Here is a 24,390-nt window from a genome sequence, read left to right on the forward strand (position 1 = left end):
CGTTTTTATAAATGTTAGGATTCTTATGAAAAAGAGGCACATATGTTTATCTAGTGAGCTTCTCTGTATTTGTAGAATACTAATAACACTTCTGAGAACCCAGCTTAATTTTTGGAATCATTTATAAGATCTGACAATTTATTATTATAAAGTAAACTTTAATTCAAAGCAATTAATTGAGAAGCTCGTTGACAATTAAGATATACATAGCAATGCTGGTGGGATAAAGCAAAGATAGAATTCTCGAAAATAATTACAGAGAGACTAAAGAAATGACAGAGTGGTCTGGCTGGAAGACATCTGACTGTAAATCAGAAGACCTGGGTCCCCCGCCGTGTTTGTCCACTGTTGCATGGTGTTGCAAGTCATCAAACTTCTCCCGAGTCTCACTTTTCTCATACGTAAAATGGGAGTGTTGGACTAGATTGTCTTTAAGCATCTTTCCAGTTATAACATTTGCAGATTTTAAATTAAGAAAAGATGACAGAGTAAACCCCTCCCACCCCGCCGCCCGCTTCCTCTCGCTTTGGTAAAACACATTGCTTTCTCCTGATCTGTTTATGTGGTTTGCATTGGGCTTTAGGTTTCTGGGTTCTAGAAATCCCACAGTAAATAGCCAAGTCATTTTTCCTTATATACATGAGAAAACAATAGGGGAATAATTCTCCCTTTCTTTCTGTATCAGTGTCTCTTCTCAAATCAGACTTACATGCCTCAGACAAAAACATGATCATTCTGGCACTGACAAATATTCTTCTTCATCCTTGTCACAGGCGCTTACTCATGCTAACACAAGCTTATCTGATTGGGTTATTTCTGCATTTACATCCTGGCTATTTTTTCTCTTCCAATTTATTTGTGAAATAAGCATAAAGCTACAAAAACAAAACAAACAAATAAAATAAAACAGCTCTGTTTGAATAATTTACTTCAGTTAAGGCAATGTAAAAGACATCTTAACACAGGGAAAACAATGCTTTTAAAAATATTCCTGTATCTTACAGAAGACTAAATAAAATGTTACATCGATGATAATTTAATACGTTGTTATTGTCTTTCATTTTCAAAGAGAACGATATATATTGGGTTTATAGTCTGGTGTGGTTATTTCTCCCGATATTTCTCAGGCCACTGCATCCTTGAAGCCAAGAAGGCCTGGAGCTTGCTGAGCTAGATGTCTATAGACAAAGGAGTCACACAGAAAACCCAGTACCCGGAGCTTATGTGATATTCTGACTGGGCACTTCAGTTACTCATGACTCGCTCTTTTCCATCTCTGTCCTGTCCCTTTGCTGGTTTAATTCCCTTACACTAGAAAGCCCTTATTTACCTCCCTTTACTGCTTCAAATGCCCCTTATCTTTCAAGACCCACTTAGCTCCCTATTTCCAAGAAGCAACTTAGATTGACCCAACTTGGGACCTAGTAATAATTTTTGTGGGTAGCAAGCGATAATTAGCCCTTGTGATAACTGGAGTCACTGAGAAAACTTATCTAGAAAGTGCGCAGAGAACACCAGAGAAAAAGACTGTTAAGAGTTTCAAGGACCCCATAAAAGGATAAACATGCCGGCTTCAAGAACAGGCCCAAAATGGAAGCTGTGGTATATAAGACAAAAGTTGTAGCCACCGTAAAGTTGTAGTCTTGTATGGAAGGGAATGTTTAGGAATGGCTGGATTTTTTTTTTTTTTTTTTTCTTTTCTTTTCTTTTTTTCTTTTTCTTTCTTTTCTTTTTTTTTTTTAAATAAGGGAAAAAAGACATTATTTCCAAAAGGAGTTTAAAATCTTGGATATAGCAACATAAAGTATCATAAAGTTTGATTATCTTAATTATGAGGCTACAATGTCAAGATTTTAATAGGGAGAATATGGGGGATAGCTAAAATAAGCAAAGACAGAAGTATGTATATAGAATCTGGATTTCAACCCCCAGACCCCCTTAGTCTGATGGGCACATTACACATTACAATAAACTCTGACCGTGCCTAGCTGGGTGGGCTTAAGTGATGACCATGATCTATTCTGATAGTAAAAGATAGAATGACGCTTTGAAATGCTGGATGCTGTTATATATGTATATGATTTTATTTATGTGTATACTTTTGTATCCATATATACAAACATATATATTTGTATGATGTTTGGCAACCTCATTCGTGGTATTCCTGTGAAGTAGGCATGTGGCAAACATAATTAGCCCATTAAACAGATGGTAGGGCTCTGGCATATCTCACCATATTCTAAAATGGTGAGCTGTGAGCAGGGACTGAAGAGAGAGTGCAGTTTGATATATGGGTAACTGCAAATCTCTGTGAATTGCTACTTTCCTAAAGACAATCTGGGTAGGCTGCATTTGGCTGAGAACTGGGGATGGTTTGGGAAGCTTTAAAAATATACAAGGGGACAACTTTTCACATTCATTCAGATATAGTATCTTCATTTTTATTTACTAGAGGCATTCTTTCGAAAAACAGCTTTTTATCTTAACTCATCTGTGTTCCAGCAAATTCCCAAATTGCTGAGCACATTAAAAACAAACAAACAAACAAACAAATAGCAACAACAACAAAACACCTTCATGCCAAGTAGAAACACTGGGTAAATGTCTGTTTTTAAAAAAATTGTTTTAAAGTACACTATTGGAAAGGATAAAGTTGAAAAGAGGTTTGGTACTATGAACATAAACTCAGAGCCATCACTGTAGTACAGCGACCAGATATCCGCAGAAGCACATGTGATGAACACTCACTTGGCTGAATTACGTGGCCATGGCAGTGCCACTCCATGGTACAGCTGGCTTCGGAAAGCCTGTAATTAAATATTCTAGCCTAGTTCTTTGTCAATTGAAATAGGGGCTAGCAGAAGTGAAAGAGTTACTAAAAGTTAAGACTTGAATTCACAAATGTATTTGAACTGGCTTCAAGAAGACATAAAACATCAATACATCTGGAGAATAGAACTTGCAATTGACTGTTCTTTACCATCTGGTCTCAAGAACATTTTCTGCTTGGAAGTTGCATAAGCAATGAAAAAACACACAAACAACTTCCTGTACCATGCTTTTGGTCACTTATAATGACGCATTACAAAGTAAACCAGCTAAATATGAGCAACTGTGCCTTACTCCAGATGACAACAAATATTATATAACTAATATCAATGATAGACAACGTCTTTATTTCAGAGATCTGGGCTTGAAAAATATTCAAGAATAAATATCTTCCCTTCTAAGGTGTTTGCCTTGAGTAGTTTTGGCTAGATTTCTTTTTCTTTCTTTCTTTTTTTTTTTAATGTCGCTACAAAGCCATCTGTAATTTTTTCCAAATTACAAATAGAATAACAAAAAAGCTATACTGGGGAATGAAATGTTTAATATATATATATTTAATTACATAAACACCTCTTTAAGCAATAATATATATTTTACACTCTTTTAATAGAAAACTTTTACATAGATCCATTTTCTTAAATGGAGTATCCTGATATCATTTACACTTTTACGATACAGGGATATCCTTATGATTACTCATTGCTCCTATTTCTCAGTAATACACTTTCATTTCTCTCGAGGATCGGCCCCCATCCCTCACCACTCAGTCCAATGGCCACAGGCACAGCTCACTATCCACTGCATAGCTCACTGGTGTCACTGTCCCAGTTTTTGCGAGCCATCGCCTTCCAACCTTCCATGCGAGATGTATTGTCTAGTCTACTTTGGATTGGAAAATCAGATAAATGAGTGCTATAGAGACAATACTGCTTGCGAGCAGAGTTTGGTCAGAGACTTTGGGACACTCATTTGGATGTTCCAAGGTCTTCATTTACTTCTTTGTTCTGGGTTGTAAGTCAGAAGTCTGAACTGCCAGAAATCAGACTTTGAGGTATTATTGTGTAACACAGAGTGAGACATTTATGCTCCTCGATTGCAAGGGTTCTTATTTTCAAAGGGGTTGCTCAGAAATCTATGGTTGATTATTTTTATTTGTAGGTCTGTGATCCATTCCATTTCACACTCTTAATTTCTGCAGGCAATGTAACTAACATGATAATGGTGAGAAGTAAAGAAATACTCCATTTTTTAGGGTAAGGTGAGAGTCTTGGTAACTGACTTCATCATAGGGAGGGAAGCAAAAGTATATAGTCAAGTTAGGAAAGTTCTCTGGATTTTCAATTTTTCCCTAGATTTTCAACAGGACTCTGGCATTACTGGACATTAGAAAAACATTTTGTTTTTAAAAAGTGAATCTATTTATATTAATTTAATGTTCAGAAAAGTAACATCTGATTATCTTTTCTCCCTTTCCCCAAAAGGAGAAATCAGCATAATTTACAGTCTCTGATAGTTAGGATAAGGATTATGTTGAAATTTACCTTTGAGAGAAAATAGGATTGCTAAGCAAAGGGATAGTGTTAAGATTTTGGGGGTGGGGCCAGAGAAGGGAGAACCATGTTTAACCCACACGAGGGAAAATTTTTTTAAAATATACTTTTAAAATACACACATCTGATAAGCTACTGACAATTCCTATCTATTTATTTATAAGTCAGTGCTCAAGAAATTTGTTAACACTTTAGACTCAATTCTTGTCAGAACTGGTAAAATTTTCCAAAATAAAATGTCTTTAGCTTCCTCGAGTTATATTTTTACCTGTTTGATTTATTGGTTAATTTTTGTAACGTGCTTATATGATAAAAAAAAAAAAAAAAACCATGTAAGAGCTAGGTCTACCTGTTATAGATTAGTTTTGGATAGAGAGAGTTTGCAAGAAACTGTCAATTTTACAGCAGCCAAGGTTATGCATACTAAAGCAGAAGTTCAGGCATAAACTGGTCTTGTACCAGTTTTCCACAACGGGCATCTGAGGACAAGGTTAAGGAGTTCTGAAATTCATTCACAACACTGCTAATCTTTTAGGAGTCTCATAACCTTGCCTGACCTTTCCACAATCATGTAAGAAAAACCTTGAGGAAATTCGAACCGGCCGTCATGTCCTCCCTTCCTTTCTTCTAGTTATTCACTTCCTTTTTTCTTTTTTGGTATTGGAACAATCAAAGGACTCCATGTTTTTAAATTCCGTGGAAGACTAACGATTGAATAATTTTCTCACATCTCTGTTTGCACTTTCGCAGTCTGGTTGCATTGATTTGTGTCTCATAAGTAGACATTTCCTTTGTTGGTTACAAATCAATGCTATAGAACAAACCTGCCGGCACATTCCCACTTCCCCACCCACCCCGCCCTCGCAGTTTGAAAAACAAAGCAGAATTTTCTTCTTAAAAATTAATTTCATTTGTTGGTAACATACTAAAAGAAGAGAAAGCACGAGCGTTACAAACACACAAATCCGTGGAAAAAGGAGCCCTCCCCAGGCCGGTCCCTGCCTCGTTCACAAGGCCTAAAGCAGAGAAGTGCCTAGCAGGGGAGCAGTGCTCCGCGGCCATCCGCTCCTGGTGTGTTCTCTTAACCCAATTAAGGTCCTCGCCTTCACGCAGCACAAGGCTGCCCACAGCAGCACACTGTGATGTCACAGTTAGATATGATTTCATGGCAGGAAAAAAACCAAAAAGGCAGACAAGGTTGAATGTATTCTGCTTTTATTCAAATCTTCTAAGAGGGAGCAAAAGGGAAGATCTTTCTTCCCGCCCCACCCCCCTCCGCCTCCCCAAGAGAAAAAGAGTCCACGCTTTCTCATGTGAATGTGAAAACTCAGCTCTGAAGATACCCTGGCGCTTTTACCCCAAGTGGATAAGCATGAATAAAGAAGCTCAAAGGAGTACTATCCTCAATCCGAATGTTCTTGCCTATGCTTAGCTAGCTACAGGTGGAAAGCAAGCAGGCATGATTTCATTTACCTAGATTAAAAGAGCAATTTTCTTTCCTCTTTTTTTCCTTTTAACAATAGCCAATCGATCTTGGCCTAGCTATTGCTGACTGTACCAAGTCCATTTTCATACAACGCTGATTAAATGGTATGGTCATGGCTGAAGGTCCTGTAGCAGGAACAAGCAGAAGCTGCTGAAGGAATGGGGATGGGAGAGGAAAGGCCACAGCCCCGGAAAGCTTACAGCCCTACACTGTGTTCCGTACTCCAAGAAGGCCACAGCCACCAGCACTTCACCAGTGGACTGTCAATAGCATATTTTAGACTCGAACTAGCTGAAATATAATTCTGGGAGTTTGAAATCTGGAATTCATCTAACATTTTAATTCTGGCCTTAAGAATTAAAGAAAAAAAAAAATCAAAGTCTTTTGATTTTTTTTTTTTTAAATGTGAATGGGGGAAATATTGAGTTCTAAATTGCAATGGCATCTGACACGAAGATGGGAACCAGACTATTTCACTGTATTATGAGAAAGTTAAATTTTCATAAGTTGCAGCGTTAGGGTCATTTACCAAAAAGGGATATAGTTGTTTAGAGACACTGGTTGGTGAAACTGCACGAAAAAGAAACAGAAAGAATATAGAACTTTTAGATAGGGTGACTGACTATAAGTTGGCATTCATCCGTCAGTGCTCGGGAAAGTGAGCTCTCTACTGGTTCTGGGAGATAAAGTACGACCTTAACCAAAGTCTATGTGGCTGCAAAAATAACCTGGCGGGAGGTGCAGGGGAGGAGAACTCTCAGGCCACTCTGGGAGAGATCCGACATGCACAAGTTTTTCTTCAGAAAAAGGCCGGGTCCATCTGACAGGTGATGCTTTAGTTCGACAGTGGATCTGAGGACCCGGGAATTGGGTCTGGGAATTAGCGAAAACCATTTTTAAAAAGTAATCCTACTTTTTTTTTTTTTTTCCTTTCGCCTACTGCTTCCTCTCTCCCCTCTCTCCTTTTTTCTCTCCCATTATTGTTTACTTAATTTGAATCCTGGCCTTAATGGGGACGGAACTGTATCCAGAGGTACTATTAAGATAAGAAATTTCAGGAAGAAAGATTTAATGAGGGGCTTAGGAGTTTTGGAAGGAGGAATAGAAAATTATTTAGAGAGAAACAAGGGAAAAACTAAGAAGTTAAATATCAGAATCGGCACACGGCTGTAGACTAGCTTCTGAAAGACACAGATGGTCTGCATTCTCCAGAACAAAAACAAACAGGAAGTAACAGGGCCAGAGTCCCCTCTCCCCTCCATCCCTCCCTCCCGTGTAAATTGGAAAAAAAATGAAATGTGTTTAGATCAAAAGTTTTCCTTCAAACACTGGAAAGTGACCAAAATAAAAGTAATAACAGAGAGCTGGTTTGAGCAGGTAAAACGCCAAAGGGAAATCGCATTTTGGGGGTGGAAGAGAAATAAGGGATTAAATATGCACAGTTTGGAGAAAAGTCAGGCTCTACAGCTAACTGACTGTAAATGTAGCAGACAGGTGGCAAATCTGAAGTCTGGAGGAGAGGAGGGGCTTCATTTTGAGCAGTCCATTTTCTGGAGGAGGGGTGGGGTTGGTGTTGGGGCAAATGACTACTCTTGGGGTTCAGAGGGAGACAGGTCGCTTAAAGGAGGGCAGGGGAGGGAACAAATTAGGGAGTCATCTGAGGGAACACTGAGTCAGTCAGTTAAGGTTTCATTTGGGATGACAACAGTTCTCAGCTTTGACTCATAAACAATATCGCTGGAATAGATGGCTACTTACACATTAAGAACTCTTTCATTCCCAAATCTGAATGCTAAAGTACTGCCTAGAGCAGCAAGCACGTACACAAAAACATGAAAAATCCACAAAATGGGGGTTCAGGGCCAGAGAAGTGGTGCATGAAATGCGCTGGTTACCTCTTTCCCCAAACCCACGAACAGCCCAGAGCTCTGGCGGAGTAATCGCCAGTAAAACCGGAGACTTACAAGCCACCCCACGGAGACAAACCACCCCAGGTTTCCCTGTGACTCCAGGCAGCAATGAGGGCAGTTTTCATGTTCCAAAACTAATTGGATAGTAAGGAGTGTCTGTAAGAATAAAAGGGGGTGGGAGTGGAAGATGGAAATAAAAGGGAAAAAAAGTGTCCTTGTTGAAAGTTTTAAATTACAGGCTCAGTAAAAAACTGGCATTCCACCACATCCGGTCTAGTTACCAAATGGAAAAATAGGGTCATTAACATGTTTATTTGAATTACATTAGTCCTTCTCTTTCATATTTAATTTATTCTGTTAGGAAAAAAAACACAGTGCTCTACATGCTGGTGAAAGGCAGGAGTGTAATGGATCAGGGAGCTGAAATGAGATGATCTTTACCCATTATCTATCCTGCTAAGGCTTTTCAGAATTTACTGGGATCATTCAGGGATTCAGCCCCTCAGGGGGAAGGGAAGGGTACAGAAAGATGTAACGTACAGATGCTGCTGAGTTATTAAAATAATACTGATGCACATTTAAATTAAGGAGAGGGAGTGGGATTTTAGTGTGGAAAGGAAGTTCAGGAAAGGAAGAAAAGGTTGGGACGAACAACCTCTTCTCTGGATTGAATGTCCAGACACGAAGCCGGTGCTGGGTACGGTGGACATCCTCCGTTCTCCACATGACATGGATGTAGGAGAACACAGGAAAATCTCTGTGTCATTGGTTTTCTAGTACTTAAAAGGCCAAGTTTTCAGGATCTCATGAAAATAGTGTCCAAAACTTGTTGTTGTCTGAAACAGTTCAGATCGATGTCAGTATAAGTGAGTATGATGCAGACCATTTTGGGGAAAATGAATGCATGTCTTTAGGATGGAGAAGGTCAGGTTATCATTGTGGTGGTGACATGGGAAGGACATAAGACTTAGTACCATGAAACCAGTCCTTGCTCTACAATGTGCTAGCTGCACGTGCACACGTAACTGAATTTAGTCAGTTGTCCTCATTCATAAAATGAGACTATGAATAGTTACTGTAGAGTTCTGAGGATTAAGTGAGATAGATAATCCATATAAAAGTATTCTCTAAAGCAGTACAAAAAAATGTAAAACATTCTTATTTCCCAAAGATCGAGGTGTCAAGTACAGGCCAAACGATATGCCGAATATCCTTGGAAACTGGACTGTAGACAAAGCAAGAAATGCTCTGACAAAGCTGAGGAGGACACAGCTCTCCCATCTCAGTGCCGACTGGCAGCACCACTCGCTACCTGCAGGGGTTTCTCACGGGATGTTGACCTTGGGTTCACAGATTGCCTTCACAGCAGGCTGCCACCCACTCATGATAAGTCATATAAAGTTCAAATCTTGCTTCGTGCTAGCAATGCTAACGGAGAGGTAAGCAGTTTTAGGCTCTTCAGTCACAGATTTTTCTGCTGGCATTGTCAAAATGGTAGCCCCTGCCTCTCACTGCAACACAGGCCAGCCACCCAGCCTAGACTTGGTTCTGGGCCCGCTAGTGCTCCAAGGCCAAGTTCCAGTTCCAATGGAACTTGTACCTCTTCTTAAGGATCTCCAGAATGAGTAAAAATTTCAGCCTCTACCTTTTCCTTAAGGCAAGTTTCTCACCTTGCTACAGACAGAATCACATTTTCTGTTATATTTTTTCCTCTTTGAACCTGTTTGTTGAACAGTCTGCCCGCTGCCCCTACGCGGAATCTTGGCTCAAATACAGTTGCGTTCACATCAAGATCATTCTGATTTGAGCCCAGAACATTCTTAGGATTTTCACAAAGAAAGGGAGGAGTTAAATCATGACAACTCTAAAGATAATCGCAGAGCACGTATGGAACACTGTTTCTACATGAAGTACTTCAAAAAGAGAGAGAGAGAGAGAGAGAGAGAGAGAGAGAGAGAGAGAGAGAGAGAGAGAGAGAGAGAGAGAGAGAGAGAGAGAGAGAGAGAGAGAGAGAGAGAGAGAGAGAGAGAGAGAGAGAGAGAGAGAGAGAGAGAGAGAGAGAGAGAGAGAGAGAGAGAGAGAGAGAGAGAGAGAGAAAGGAGGGAGGGGGAGGAAGGAAGGAAGGAAAGAAGGAAGGAAGGAAGGAAGAAGGAAGGAAGAAAGATAGGAGAAAGCTCAGACTCAATTAAAATAACCATAATATAAGATAAAGATTTCCATTTAAAATGATCAAATCCAGGAAGGGATATAGTAAATGTTTATAAAGAAATGAAAGTTCTGGGTAAAGTGAATACGGAATTGTTTATCGAATTCTAGTATATGTGAATTAGAAGTCATCTTATTAGTCCTTAAAACGAACAATTTAAGACAAAGTAAAAAACTACTTTATGCAGTAGGCAGTAAACCTATAAAATTCATTAAAGGTTGATGACAGAAAGAGTATCACAAAGGCTTAACTAAGTTCATGGATGATAAGTCTATAATGGTTTATTCAGGGAAACTAGGAGATCTGGAGGAACATAACTCTAATTCTTGAAATTAGCAACCAGGACAATTGTGTCTTACATAACAATTTCCCAGTCCTGTGATCGGAAGGTGAATGCTGAGCTGAAGGGTCCATGGGCCTGACCTAGTGGGACTTTTCTTATACCACATGCTCATAAGAAACTAAGGGCCAACTGTAGTGCTGATATTAAACACAAGAATTTGGGGCCAGAAGTGCCACAAATTCTTGACCCTACAGCCAGGTACACGTGTCACACAGCCTAAGTCATGTCATGCCGTTCCTTCTCTGCGGCAATTGTTATTATCTCCATGTTACAGATGAGAGAAGTAAGGATCAGAGAAGTCGAGAGAGAAAAAGTAACAACGAAAATCACACGGCTGATAAGTGGCAGAACTCAGAATCATCTGCTTTCAAAGCAATGCTGCCTCACTGCTGCTGTTTTCTGCCCAGTAGTAGGCATAATCACAGTTTAGGATGACCAGAGCAACCTGTTAAAGCTACGTAAAATTTTGTTCTTCATTTCCCTCACATCTAAGCTGTGTGTACAGTAGCTCCTTGCTATGAAACCACGTGAACAGCTATAGCTTGACATTAGGGTGTCTCCAGCCTTTCATTATTAAGAGGGAACCAAAGAAGCAAGAAGATGATGAGAAAGTAAAGGCATATGGCTGGCAATACATATGGATTACTACTCAGAGTACTCAGACTACGGTGGAATTCTTTCCTCTCTATCGACTAATCTAAAGATTCATTCTTAGTTTTCCTAATCTAAACTCACATATTCCAAAAAAAGTAACACCTACAAAGTACAGGAATATCGTGGACTCCAATGACCTCGTTGCCTTACTAACGCTGATGGCTGAATGGATTGTCAGAATGGAAGATGAGAAATATCTGGGTGGTGAGAAGAGAAATTAGAGAAAAATCCAGAGTTTACTTTCCCAGACTCTGGGTGATTCCCTCCTTATTTTGAAGAGTTTAAATGCAGTTGCAGGAGATTTTGTGATGCAAGAGGACTGCTAACATAAACGCCGTGATAACGTATTTTGGGAGCTCTCTGCCCCTCCTAACAAAAATAAAAAACTTTTCAAAATGATACATGCCTTTGAATATGTTGATAGATAGTCGCATTTTAATTTCTGTCCTTGTAAAATGGGGCCAGCTATTTTTTATATATTCAGAATTATTTTATATGTCTACAAGTGAACAGGAGCCATTTACATGTATTGTTAAAAATTCAGGTACAAGTAAAGTCATCTACAATCTTTTTTCCAGGGTGTCCTTCCCTTTCTTTCTCTACATTTCTGCTCCTTTCCTTTTCTCCCCCCAACCCCGCCCCGCCCCGCCCAGGATTTTAGCCACAGGTGTAATGGGTTTCAGTTAAGACTGATTGGCAACTCATTGCTTTCACAAATATTCCCTTGGAGATGGACTGCCCAAAGAGTGACTGCCACTGGCCAGTGAAAAATCAGCGTGGTTTGAAATCATTTAGAAAGGATTGGAATAATTCTCTGAGCAGAAATTATTTTATTGATTAAGGACACTTCCTACCTAAAGGCTTACTCTCTCTCAACACCAATTTGGCAATCTCACTGCAAATAAGGCCTGGGGATGTGGCATCACACTGAACCTGGCAAGGCTCTATCACGATGTCATTGCTTAACTGAATTAGAGAGACTGATAAGCATCAAAGAAGAAAGAGAATATGAGGAAAATGTCAGGGGTCATTATCCAAATCCAGAGAAAAACTTCTCAACAAAGATGTTATATGTGTTAAAAGATTCACGAAATCATGTATTGCCTGGACCCTCTTTCCTCTTATGCAGCAATCTTGCCTATAATACTTCATTTTCACAGCCTCTTACTATTGATAAAACTCCCATGAAGACTGGTCGGCTCGGCCAGTCTTTTAGTCCTGATAATGCTAGGCTGCTGGGGTTGACCTCTGCTTAGTTCATGCTCTTTGACTCAGGGGAGGAGGGGCATATAATAGACAGAACATTAGGGTGATAACCAGCAGCTCTGAGCTCTGGTTCTGGTTCTTGATACTAATTAGAAGTGCGGAGTTGAGCAAAATGACTGAGCTGTTTAGGCCTATGTGCCCTCACCAGTAAAGTGAAGGACTCCTTTCAAATCTAAAGTTCTGATTTTGTGAGCCTTGTCTGGCTGGTTTTCTTGGTTAGAACACGGGTTTAATGAGGTTAACATCATAAATTCAGTTCTCATACAAAATAAGATGGCCCTGTATAGTGCTTCACACCTAGTACTTGCTCAACAAATATTTGTTCAACGAATAAATGTTTGGTATAGAGAAAAACTCTATTTCATAGTCAAAGATTCTAATTTAGGTCACAATGGAGAGCTGCCAAGAGAGACCACAGGACTTAGTACCAATGCATCTGAGTCCCTGGGCAAAATAATCCAAAACATGGGTCTCGCTAACGTTGAGTCAGTGGTGTTACTATAGCGAGTTGTGGTATAAGAACAAGGTCACCATTTGTTACTCCTCAAATCAACTGAGAGTGTTCTTCCTAAAACCTTCGTCCAAAAAGACATTAATCCTAAGAGAATTCCCCGAATTTAAGATTACACAAGTAGTTCGTCAAATCCTCACAACATTCAACTGAGGTATGAAATGTACAGATACTTTTCTCACCATTTTTCATATTGGAAAAGGCCTGCTTCCATGGCAGACCACCCCAGTTCCTACAGCTGTAGAAAGCAAGTTCACCAGTATTAAAGCTTGAGCCACTATCTCTTCGGAAAATATTTGAGTGTTGACTTTGTCCATGTGTAGGACACCCAGTGATTTCAGTGGCAATCACATGCCATAATTTTGCCTCAGCTAATGAGAATCATGTCACAAAAGGACATGTAACGTTATAAATTAAGTGACAATACTATCAACCACCTGATCAGGGGTCGGGTATACTATATATAATTTGAATTCTTTAGCAATACTTAAAAAACTAACCAAAAAGAGGGAGATGAAGGATCAAACATTAGAACAAACAATCTCAGGTCATAAATGTTCTCTAATATCTTCGATTTGCTTCCAGCATCTAGGGTTTTGTTTTGTTTTCTTTTGTTTTCGGTTCCATGACTGTTTTGTGTTCCCCTTTTCCTCTCCTTCTAGAATCTGGCCAAGTACAGATGCAGAGGGTGAAACACACTCGCAGAGTGCTGACAGAGCTCCCCTTATGGCCCACAGAACAGATCTACTGAGTCTCATATCTCCTGTTCATCAGTGACAAGTAAACACTGGTTTTATTTTAGTAGCTCCGTTGTCGTTCCACGGGCAGCTGTCCTTACTGCACACAAGCAGCCCCTCTTTTCAGGGGATTATAACTCAACCATCAAAATACCAAAATATGCTCTGGTTTGAGACTTGGTGTACAGAGTCCCAAGCCCTGGGATGACTGTGGTTTACTTCCAAATTTAAGAAAATATTGAGTTTTGTAGGTTATTTATTTACTGTTTTCAAATATGTTTTGAGAGTCTTTTAAACTTTCCATAGGAAAATGCGCTAAAAAAGACATGCCATTTTAGTATGTTTAGTAATTCATTCTGAATTTCAGCACGCCACTGAAAGGACCCAATGGTGGGAAAGAAAGAGTTTATTTGCTTGCTTGCTTGCTTTATCTATCTAAAAAAAGACATGCCATTTTAGTATGTTTAGTAATTCATTCTGAATTTCAGCACGCCACTGAAAGGACCCAATGGTGGGAAAGAAAGAGTTTATTTGCTTGCTTGCTTGCTTGCTCTATCTATCTATCTATCTATCTATCTATCTATCTATCTATCTATCTATCTATCAATCCATCCATCTATCTATACATTTATACCAGATACAGATGTTTTGACCACTTGGGTCCTCGTCAGTGTTCAAAATATTGGTGTGTTGTAACATAATCAAATAAAGGTGTTAACTTCTTTGTTTTGTCCTTTCAGCGATGTGCAGAATGGATTAATGAGTTTTTGTTTTTGGCCCTTGTATAACTCAAAATCTCGTTTTAACTTAAATAAATTAAGTAAGTAATTAGTTTGTAATATGGCCTAATCACCTTTGGTATTTTGAAACAAACACACAAAAATGGCTGTTGCACATTTGCACTTAATTACTTCCATATAAAATACCCATGTGGATTTTACTACAGGTGACATAAATTTCAAATCTCAGCTTTGTTTGTGATAGAAAACCTGGGCAGTGATATTGTGTGGATTCTGTACTCTTACCTACTATTTTCCTCAAGAAAGGCAGTCTATAAAACCACATTCTTGCTCTTTTAATTGGCAAAGGGAAGCACTTTTCAAAAACTCTGGAGAATAGGTTACTGCCTACAGAGGCTCAAAGGATGTTAATAATAAAAAAAGTATCATTTCTAGAATTTCTGCAGTGTTCAATTTTTGCTGTTGGAGTCTGAACAATTCTTGTTTGCATACATGTCTATCTGGAGATTGCTCCTGGTGATTAGGACAGCCTTATGGAAATCCTTCCACATGAATATACTCAACAGAGCAAAAAATCTTGCTACATCTCTAATGTAAAGGGGGGAAAGACTTTTTAACAACTGTGTAATTGTGAGTTCTGGTCTTAAAGGAACTTTCTTGGCTTCAATTTCTTCCACCCTCCCCCTTGGATACTTAATAATCAAAGTATATGCCAAGAAACTAATGATGCAAACCAGAGTATTGCACATGAACTTGGAGCACTTTCCCACTGTGTGGTGTGTGTAGTGTGACCAAGATTGGACCCAGAAAGTCAATGATGGGAAATAGACAATACAACATGATGTACAGCAAGGTGCCACTACCCTGGGGAGACCCATTTCCTACCCTTCATATATGTGTATAAAAAGCCCCAGTATAGATTCTGATGTTTCTTGGCAAAGCTGACAACAAGCTGCAAAAGGAAGAAGGATCGAACCTTCATTAGTAAGCATCCAGGTCATTTGCTTGGCATGAACCCACTGCCATGTTAGCCGTACACCTCACTGTTCTCTTCGTGATATCTGCTATTATCATGCATTTGCAATACCTCTTGAGTTCTGATACAGAAACTTAAGCACAAATAAAAATTTTCCCTCATGGATATCACTTACTTTAGCACTCAAACACACTTTTCTTCGGATGTTAGACCTGAGAGATCGCCTCCTTTAGCTTTCTGACTCATACGAATCCATCTAACTCAGTGCTGCATCCCTTGTCAGTTGTGGCCATTCATTTACTTAGTGATGCCTTATACGTAGTAGGCGCTCAATAAACGTTTGCTTTCCAGAATGGAACTAACCTCACTGAAAGGGAAAAGGGAATATACAACATAGTTCTAAGTAAACTTGAAGGAGGACTAATAGATCTTGAGTATATTAAAAAAAAAAATCAAGCAGTAAAAACAGTTGGGTTTTGATACAGCTTCCCAAGGGAAGTAGGGGAAGTTTCACTACTCAGGGCATTTTAAACTAGAATAGACAAAACACTAGTGGGGTATGTTGAAATAAAATATGCGTAGTCCGTCTGTGAATTAGTGTTTACTTTCAATATAATTATAAGTGAAGCAACACTGTAATGGGAATTTTTCATACACATGAAAGCTATGGCTACTATGTTTCCACATCGACCATATGTTGCACATATTGGTTGGTGTGGATGTGTATCCCTACTGCCCTCTAGTGGATGAAATGTAGGACCTACCTGATCAGACAGATTTAACAAGCTACTATGGCTTGTGGGTATATCAATCCTTAATCATTTAGGGTAGAAAGAAAATAGCTGTGTTGATGCATTTTCCATCAAATTATAAAATTGAAGGGCATTAAAAACAACAGAGTCAAACTCTGTAATTAAGACTGCCATTTAATGTTTGTTCGCACACGGTATTCATTTCTGTGTATCCCTGCCAAAGATCCATTGTGTAATGTTGTCCTCACATGACATTAAAAACACCAGTTCCCTGGAAAATGTAAAAAAGAAACCGTGCTGCCTTGAAATACATGGAGTACTTTTGGAAACAGAAAATTAATACAGATGCAGTAAGATAATTTGGAACACAAATAATGGCTAGAAGAAACTTGAAAATCAGGGCTGCTCCTTAAATCTGAGCAAGCATATTAGCAATCTATGGGTGGGCTGGCTGATTCTCAGATGAGGGCAGGCAAAATGGGCTTCGGAAGAGGGAAGCTGATTTGAAAAAGACTGACTAAACACACTCTAACCTATAGTAATGGGGCAGGAAAATAAGTCTAACCACACACTTGGTACAGTGGATATATATTTAATTCTGTCATATTGAGGCTGCTTTTCAGGTGCAGAATACAGATGCTCTGCTCCACTAAGGAAAGACATGAATCTGCACAGTTCTTTAGCATTTTGTCATTAAGACATGGGATAAATCCGAAGGCAGTTCTCTTTGTATAATATTTATTATTTTAAAGGATTTAGACTTCAATCACTAAATTTAGTCTCGAAGTTAGCATGTAAAATAATTCTAGAATACTGAGAGAAAACAATTTTACAATCTGAGTTGCAAAAACAACTGATATACTGAGTAGAATAAATGAAATCTGAATGAAAAGAAATGTATCCTATAAATGCTGAGTCCGGTAGGCCAATGGCCATTGCTACAAATGTGGAGAAAGAAATGAACTAATTCTTTAAATATCATAAATTGTTAGATGCTGGTGACATGGGGCTAGATGAATATTTGAGGGGAGGGAGATCTGGATGGGTATGGAGCCAGATTGCTCCCTTTGAGTGAATGACAATTTTCACTGTACATCATTTGTTAAAGAAGTGATGGTTTAACAATCAAAGGTAGATTCAAGAGAACTTCTCGTGAACTTAAAAAAAAAAAAAAAAAGGCAACCTAACTAGACCTAACTAGGTAAAGGTGAAAAAATAACATGAAATCTCTGATTACCTGAGTGAGCTAGAAGAAAATCTGACCCAATAAATATCCTGGAAGCTAGGTGTTCATCTCAACCAGATTTACTGCACAGCAATTAGCATCTCTTTAGACAGATGACTGGAAGCCCCAGGAGAGCCGGGGGTAAGCAGTATGGGCCACAGGGAAGAAATACAGCCAATTTCCTACTTAGCACCACGGACAGAGCTGTCAGCAGAAAGAAATATCCTTGGAGTTATCCTTGGAGTTAAGAGAAACACAAATAAATCAATGCTGCATTTTAAAGATGCTTCTTATCTCCAGTATGACTGGCTTGTGGGATTGTGTTGGAATTGTATCCCGCTGCCTCCCCACAGTGCAGCCACTGGAGCTGAATAGGACTAGCTTGAAATAAAAAGGTATCTTGCCCACCTGTGCACATACATGGAGGAAGGCAAGGTTGATATGATACAGGAGTACATTGTCTCCTTGACCTTTCTCTGTCACTTTCTGGTTTGAGGAAAAATCATAGTCCTCTGAGGAATAATACTTAGGTTTTCCCAAGAAAAGATAAGTCCATTTATATTTCAATCTTAGAATCTCTAGGGCGCGGAGCTTGCTATGGGGCAGAACTAAGGAAAGAGGATAAGTAAAGACAAATTTAGAAGGAAGTCAAGAACCTCTATTCCATCTCTTGTCATAGCAGATCACAAATGAGACTCTCTCTTTCCTCTCAGTTCCAGTCTTTACAGAGCAAAAGGCACTGTTCAATTTTGTAACTGAATAACAGAATCTAGGAAATTAATGCTACCCTGCTCACACCTGAACAGTGAGTGGGTTTCTTTTTCGGCCCTGCTGAAGCTTGATGTAGAGACCTAGTTTTATAAAAGAAAGTATCCTGGCATAAATTATCTGGCATTAAATCTTATTGTCACTTGCTGAAAATTTGGAGTCTAAGCTTTTTCTATTTGATTGTTAACAAGAAACTTAACATTTCTAAAAGAACCTGATTGCAGGGCACTTCTGGGTGGCAGTTTTAATCATTTTTTAGGTTTTTCTTTTATATCTTTTGTTTCTTAGACCTTTATGCCCACAAGGCACTTTAGGGAGGTTATAAGAGGAGTTGGAACCTAAAATTTCTGTTGGCTCGCTACTCATATTCACTGAATGGTAAAGTCCTCACTTTAAACCCCAGCAAGACAAGATAAGCTCTGTTTGCCCAGCAGCCTTTCAGAGGCATTAAGGGTAAGAGAGAAGGTAAGTAATTCACCATGCGTCCCCATTTCTATAATGGGGAAGGACGTCTTGATACATTTACAGTACTCCTCTGGGGATATTTCATCAGTTATACCTAAACTCTAATGGACAATAATTGATTTGAACTTTCCACTTAGCACAGAGCTGTAAACAGCTTCACTGCAGACGGCAGCAATGAGCCGATGTTTAGTAAAGTGGAGAGAGATTCAGAAAACTTTTGTACTGGGTCAGGCTGTAGCCTAACAGCTTTTGTATCCAGGGAAGAAACAGTTTGTCCTCCTGGTTTTAATAGCTGGGCTAATAGAGTTTCGAGCCTGCAGTAGGTATAGGTTATCTTCTGAAGGCGTTTCATTTTAACCCCTCACTATTATGATGGGTTTATAACCCAGCCATAAAAATGCACTGCTGATTTAGACATACATCAGGACACACTCAAAATTTAACTTTCAGAATGCTAACTTCCCGATGAAGGGAAAGGTAAGACGTGAAAGTTGTTTTAAGACTATAGCTGTTATTTATTTGTTTGTTTGTTTATTTGGTTATTTATTTTTGCATTCTCTGTGGTTGGGAACCTCTCAGGGAAAACGTCCCCCCTCCTGCAATGTCCCTCAGCTGGGCCACATGACTCTGTCTCCCTGCCCTTCCTACACACCTCACTTAGTTTCTAACCAATCCTAGTGCAATCTCTCACAGAACGACTCCAAAGGCTGCTCTTCTGCAAGGCATGGGCTGAGCATCTATTCCACAGCTTCTTCTGCAGCCCCCTCTCTGGCCCTGTTGAATTTGGAAGTGGATGAAATTTGGAGGACTCCTTATTCTATTTAAATCAGTTTTTCTCCGCCTCCCCCTCCCCCCAAGGCATGATAGCAGGGTCAAAAATGAAAAAAAAAAAAAAAAGAAAGAAAAAAAGAAAATGGAAGACTAATTACGTTTTGCTTAGACCACTGCATCTTCTGCTCAAACTGTGGCTTTCCTACCTCATCCCGGGGATTTCTCACAATGGGATTCAGAGTGCACTTGGCAGCCGTTCCAAGATGACAAAGGGCAGAGGCCCCTTTGGTTTGCTGCTGCCTCTTCTCTGATGTCAAAGATCTGAAAACCTCTTGGCAGTGAAAAGGACCTTATATAACCACCACTGAGAGCTTCGTAAAAGTCACTTTAGTCTGATGTGTGAGAAACACACAGCGAGAAGGTACATTTTGTAACTCTGTCGCTACCTGTCATTACTCATCTTATGTGAGTTTGACATAGAATATGAATTTTCTGGTAATTCAGCTGATGAGATTGTAAGAGCAAAGACATTTCATTGTCAGAAAATAGATTTACCTTCCACCCCCAATTGTGGCTCTCTTCCTAGAAATCTACAGGAAAAACAGGACACAATCAGACATCTTGTGAGATGTTGTCCAGAATCTGAAATGGATTAAAATAAAGCTAAACATAACTTGCTCCACTTGGCCCTGAAAACAACACTGCAGATTCCAGACATAAAGCCTAGTTCTGGTTTTGATTCTACCGCTGATAAGGTATGTAACACTAAGCAAGGTACTTAACCTGACGGAGCCTCAGCTTTCTTGTTTCCCATCTGAGGAGAATGATAACCTGTGCACTTATATTCATTCATATTCACAGTCATTCATATTCACTTATATTCATTTACTGATGAGATGAGTGAAATGATATGATAAGCGACCGGACAAAATATGTTATATATGCTTATTAAGGTGAGTCATGTTTAGAGTGGCATGACTGACGGATCGAAATTCACTGCATTTTGGCCCCTCCTGGGTAGAATGCGACATGGAAATGGCATTTTCTACTAATTGGCCGTAAGGGTCTAGTCCTACCTATGTTCTTCTCCAGGTAAACCTTTTTCTTCCAGGGTCAAAGGGCAACATTGTAATATATGGTCTTTGAATCAAGTTTGGCAACTTCAAATTTGTTTTTACTAATGTTTAAAATTCATTGAGCTTTCAGTTGAGTCACCAAGACCATCTTTCAGCATCAAGCTTCCATGGGACACCCTTTAACCACAGCATTTTATACAGCGGTGCACAGTGACTTCAAATTATTTTCTCAGTGATCAACAGTTTAATCATTATTAGTCCGTGAGGTGTTTATATTGCAGATCATCACTATATTGGGTTCAGCTCTCATAAATTTCACTAAGCATAAAATGTGCTTTAAAAATAAACTGATGACAAAAGTTAACAAAGAAGCGGATAACTTAAATTCACCCCATGTTTTATATCAACCTTGGGATTCAAAGTTCCATAATTAATGGAAATGGGAAAAGCTTAGAGAGGGTTCAGGGCAAAGGTCAAAGAACTTTCCCTCCTTCCTGGTCCAAAATATTTTAAGAGGTGATTTTGATAATGGTTATCAGTAAGATGATGTGTTAATAGATGTTCTTTGTCTATAATTCAGATTAAACATTTAAAAAGGGGGCTTAAGAAGATCAGGGATTTGGTTTAGTTATAAAATTCAGACACATTTCAAGAGATGTTAAATCCTCATATGGAATACTGTGATGTCCTTTTATAAGTTTTATGAAACACATTTGGTCTCCTTTTGTCTAACAATTTAGGTAAAGTATTGCTGGCAGTCAGGGCAGATGAACCAAATGAGTTCTAGACTTTGGTTTTTTATAAAGTTAAAATTGAGTTGCATAGCTTCTCTGGAAATACTCTTTCACAAAAAGCCTCTGTATGATCCGATGACTTAAACACCCTACATGCCAAGTTAACTATGGTCATAGGGAACCAGTCTCACGAATTGTTTGATCCCATTATTGATCAGTCCTTATAAATGCTTGGCAGAGGTCAAGGAGGCAAAGCTAACACCTGTAGAACAAATAAGAGATTTCCCTGCCTGCTTTTAAAAATGACATTTACTGATTTTTTTCTTTATAGTATTCAGCTGGATGCAGCCATATTATAATTGTCATATAATAACTTTAATTCAGGGACACATCTTTTAAAACAATGTATTATTCAGCAACCTTAGGTAAGCATGCAATTTAGGAGTGGAAAAGATATACACAGAGACAAGTAATCATAGATACAAAGCATGGTGAATTTCCGTGCCATGCACTTCACACCCCAACTCATCTCGCAGGGAAACTAGAGAAGGGGCAGAACCATTTCTATTATGATAATTCACAAAGGGAGGCCATATAGATATGCATGCAAAGTCTCTCCCCACCTCTCCATTTACATGCCAGGATTTCAACTCTGCGACACTGAGTCCCTTCATTTAGCCAATTAGTCTTTCCAGCTTCATGTAGTGCACGCCAAGAAGAAGGAGAAATAGAAGTGCTGACGTTCACTGCTTTGAAAGTTGCTATTCTAATGCCAAAGCTGCCTCTTGAGCAATTTCCAGAATGTATTAACATGGGAGCAAAGCTCTATTCCTAAAGACATGCAGGGATCACATTATGCAGGGGAGCCCCCCTTCGACATGTCACAATTGCACAGAATCTCCTCCATCTCTCACAAGGCCTTAACAGTTGTAGTTAGCACGGGCTCAAGCTTATGGTCCTTACTCGGGCAAAACCTAGGAGGTCTTCCTGAAGAAAAGGGGCCAATTTAAAAATATTTAGCAAGCAAGGCACGGCATGTTTTCTGGACCATAGCTTTGGCCAAGTCTTTGCATGGCTGGACTGAGGAAAATCAGTCAAGTTCCAAAGCAAACCTGTCTTTCAGTTTAGGTTAGAGTGAAGGAGTCTTCAGTTTCAGTCTTTTTTTTTTTTTTAAAGCCAACTAAGCCTAGGTTCAATTTAATTATTTTAATGTGACATGCAACCCCTAGCATTTTCCCTCAGTATTAAGGACCAAGTTGAAAGGAGTTGATATTTAAACGAAATACAAATATGCATCTACCCTTGCAAAATTGTGTAGCCATATTTCTCAAAGTGCCGTCGTACACTGGTGATTCTGATATTTAGCAGGCAGTAAGAAGTTACTATGAAACATTCAGAACTATTCGTTTCCCTTTTTCTGTTGACCATCCTGGCCACAGCTCAGTGGTAGAGATTTTAATACCACCCTCTCCTTTTCTCTCATCAACGGATTTACACAAGTCAGTTTGTGTCAGCCTGGCTACTGGAAATTCAACCTTTCTTTGCTTAACTCATGACATTTGCAAGAGGTGATTAGATAAGTGCTTCACTGAGGCAGCATAGCACAATGGAAGAAACACTTGACCATGATCACAGACCCCTATGCCCAAGTACTGGTTCTTCTACAAGTCATCTCTGCTTACTTGGACCACTTTCCTCTTCTTGGCCCCCTTTTCTCTGTACACAGAATTTGGATATTGGCTGAGATGATCCTACAAGGTTTCTTCAAGCTCGTTGCTATTGTTTCTGTAAAAAAAAAAAAGCCTTCTCAAAATGGCTCCTTTCTCTGTCTTTGGCTTCTGCAGTTTAAAATCTTGGCTCATCCTTATCCCTTCAATTATTCCCTCAACATTGCTGTTCTATCTCCTACATATTCTGTCCTTCAAAAGGCACTATCTTAAGGCTCATAGGTTTTTCTTTCTATATCCATGCATTTGGGGTGGGGGGGGGCGGTGGCGGGAGGGACGCGCTCATCTCCCTTTTCCTATAACCTACCTCTCTTAGTTAGGGTTAATTAAGTTAACATAATTAACACTTCCTCTTTAGAATATCTCTGATTAGAAGTTCTGCTAGCACCTCAAATTCCATATAGAGCATTCTCTATTTTATTTGAAATTATTCTATCTAAATTCCATATAACCACAGCCTATGGCACCATCCAATGCTCCAAACTTCTGGTAAACTCTCACATTTTAAAATATTTTGTGTCTTATATATAGCCAATTATCAAATCTAGAAAATTTCTTATAATGAATGATCTTAACTCAAATAAATGTTTTTTTTTACTATTATTTGGCCATCTCCTGGTCACACTGTACCTAAGGTTTGAAAATTGTCTCTTTATGCCAAACATATTCTCAGTGGTTTGACTGTCACGGTTCCCTCTTCAGTCCTCCAGTGAATTTCTATCATCCTACTTCACATCAATTGTGAATTCCAAACTCCCAGCACTGAAAGCCCTCTGTAGATTTGCTCATCTGACCTGTCAGAAAATGATGCCACTAAGGCCCACCTATATCCATCTGCTAAGCACTTCCCCTTTGTCTTCTGGCTTCATCTCATTGAAAAGTCTTCCCTTGAAGTGGGAAAAGTCCATTTCTGAACCTTTCCCTCATATGCCTGAATCTGTGGAACAATCCTTCATGCAGTAAAGAACACCTTTCCTTCCTTCAAAATATAACTTAGACACTGCCTGCTCGGTTAGAGAGATTTCCAAGACCACCATCAGCCAATTGCTAACCCTCTAAAGGTAAAAAACCACTCCATCTGCTTAACCATATTTTAAAAAATTTACTGTATTTTAAATGTATATTGTAGTTGCTTATAAATTCCACTGATGGTAGAAAAAATATAGTGGGAGCTCAACGAATATAGTTTGATTAATTTGTTGCCTTGCAACTTTAGGTCTCAATTTCAAATAGCTATATCAAAAAAAAAACAAACAAACTGTATGGTTTTGTTACCTTAAGATATATAAGATCATTTAGGTTTCCTGATTTTTGAGAACCATCGACTGCTATGCATGTGGTAGGTATCAGTAAACACTTGTTGAATAGGATTAAGGAGGAATCATCTTAAATAGTTTACTCATGGAGGAGGGAGTAATCAGAAGAAGACTATTAACATAAATATTCCATAACAGTGTTGAAGTGTAATAAAAAAATAATACCCAAATGAGAGTTTCTCAGATTTCTCGCATCCTCTTGATTATTTAATATTATATTGATAAAAATATACTTGTAAAAATAGCTTTGATTTTAAAACACTACATTTACACACTAAGAATTAGACACTGGCAAAATCTCATAGTCTGATTTATTTCTCTGTAATATATCTGTCTTGAGAACATCAG

At 38.9% G+C, this 24,390-nt stretch overlaps 1 protein-coding gene across 21 annotated transcripts in view; it reads right to left on the reverse strand.

Annotated features, from left to right (window-relative positions):
* The window catches only part of ZBTB20 (zinc finger and BTB domain containing 20), a 396,848-nt gene that overhangs the window by 65,973 nt on the left and 306,485 nt on the right, over nt 1-24,390 (reverse strand). For 4 of the 21 annotated variants that reach the window (XM_025051362.1, XM_025051360.1, XM_025051368.1 and 1 more), the window contains one exon: nt 22,682-22,784. The exons of the other annotated variants lie outside the window; for them this stretch is intronic. The gene's annotated coding sequence lies outside the window, so the exon portion shown is untranslated. The remainder of the gene's footprint in view (nt 1-22,681; nt 22,785-24,390) is intronic. 21 annotated transcript variants of the gene reach the window in all.

Source organism: Pteropus alecto, unplaced genomic scaffold (genome assembly GCF_000325575.1).
Source record: "Pteropus alecto unplaced genomic scaffold, ASM32557v1 scaffold270, whole genome shotgun sequence".
Lineage (NCBI taxonomy): Eukaryota > Metazoa > Chordata > Mammalia > Chiroptera > Pteropodidae > Pteropus > Pteropus alecto.